This window comes from Puma concolor, chromosome A3, assembly GCF_028749965.1.
Source record: "Puma concolor isolate L17-30 chromosome A3, mPumCon1.1.hap2, whole genome shotgun sequence".
NCBI lineage: Eukaryota > Metazoa > Chordata > Mammalia > Carnivora > Felidae > Puma > Puma concolor.
Genome location: NC_141669.1, coordinates 121,914,981 through 121,916,798, shown reverse-complemented (window position 1 = coordinate 121,916,798; position 1,818 = coordinate 121,914,981). Strand labels below are relative to the sequence as shown.

The 1,818-nt window shown below is 47.1% G+C and overlaps 1 long non-coding RNA gene across 1 annotated transcript; it reads right to left on the bottom strand.

Annotated features, from left to right (window-relative positions):
• Window positions 1-399: 399 nt before the first annotated feature.
• Window positions 400-1,598, bottom strand: LOC147582739 (uncharacterized). Its single transcript, XR_015248776.1, has 2 exons — window positions 1,491-1,598; window positions 400-742 (listed from the first exon to the last, which is right to left on the bottom strand). It is a non-coding gene; the product is annotated as an uncharacterized LOC147582739 (long non-coding RNA).
• Between the last annotated feature and the right edge of the window lie 220 nt (window positions 1,599-1,818).

Below are 1,818 nucleotides of genomic sequence, written 5' to 3'. Positions count from 1 at the left end.
TACTGCTACCAACAAATCAATATGTTGATAGAGCCACTCTCCTGTGTGTCCGTTTAAACACCGATCCCCGCGTGGGACTCAGGCCGACCCACTCCGTTTGCCAAATGCAAATGCATTAACCTTACAATTGGGTAATCTAATAAAAAGGATCAATGGTCTGATACGGTGCTTATGGAGTCATTTACTGCAGGCGAGAGCAATTTAGCCAGGACCCAGACGAGCAGCTTGGGGGGGAAGCCTAGGGAATGGCTCAGGCTGGCTGTCCGAGCTGATGTCCCCAGGCGAGGCCCACTCTGCCTGGAGACGCTGGGCCCAGCGGGCGAGGGAACGGGGAGGGTGTTATTCATTCATTACTGCCACTTTAATCACTTAGAGGTTCAATTAAGTATAAATCATTAGTGGTATTTCAAGTTACTTTATCCAGACCCACACATAACACACTTGACTGGCGGTGGGGAGCTTTCGTGTCGAGATTTAGCGTACGAGTGAACAAGGCAGTCATATGGGTTTTTCTGCTATGAAATTGATAAATGAAGCGGGCATTCGAGGTACAGCAGTAATTTCTGTGGTGCAGCCAAGTGCTCGCTCCCTTGTCTCCTCCAGCGATGAGGGCATGGGCCCCTTTAATACGGCAGCTTTCCCCTGGGGGCCCAGAGGCCAGGCTGGGCGGCGGGCAGGCCTCCGGGTTTATTTCCTTGCAGAACTTCCCATGGCAAGCCCCGGTTCATTAGCGGGAATATACCTGGGGAGTAAAAAAAAAAAAAAAAAAAAAAAAAAAAAAAAAAAGGAGGAGAGAGATGGGGGAGAAAAGCCTCCTTTCCCCTCATTCTGGTGTTGATTCTGTCCTCATTTCTCCCCAGCAGCGAGGGCACAGGATGAGAAACCCAGAATCGGGCTGTCTCGGCAGCTGGACCCCCTCTTCCCAAGGATGCGCGTGTCCCCGGTGGCCGGCATCCCTGTCTGGAAAGCATATTTTCTCCTAATCGGTTTTACAGCTCTTTTAAAGTAATATGTCAGATCATTTTCCCCCATATACATAGTTAATGAAAGTAACCCTACAAATTCATTTTAAATAGATGGAAGTTGTTATAACCCTGATCCAGAATTTATTACGTTCATTACAATCTTGCTGAAGTAGGTAATGTAATGGACTATTACTTTTATTATCTTTTTAATCCCTCAAAATTATTAGGAACTGACTAATATTTGGCATCACCCTGTTAATGTTTAAACAGAAATTGATACTTTAATTCGTCTAATAAATGATGGGGGCACTCTGGGTGGAAACAGAAGCCTGATTGAGTTTATCTCGATCAGTCCTAAAGACTTTTAAGTGGGACTCAGGGGTCTGAATGCAATTATTTCCAGGCAGGGTATCTTCAGCAAGTGCTCAGGAAAGACAGAAGAGCAGAGATGGAGACAGTGACAGAGAGACCCAGACGGCGACGAAAACGAGGCAGAAAAGCGAGAAGGAAGGACATTTCACTCACACATCCAAGTTGTAATTCTGATTCTCCAAAAGCTCCGCTTGGGGCTGTAACCACACCAGCGGGCTCTATGTCTTTCCCATTTTGCCTCCGTCCTCCCCTCCTTCCCAGATTAAAAGATTCACCCCCGCCCCACTCCCCACCACTCCTGTGTTAGTAATCAGCTTTATGGCTAAGAATTCTCAAGTGCTCTAGAATCCGTGCGTTGCTGTGACAAATGATTGGGTCACATTCTCCTCGCAAGGAGTGGAGACCCTGCTTGTGCCTCGGAAAATAATGAAGGCTGCTCAATTTGCAAATTACCAAATCTCACCGTGAAATGGGAGGCGGC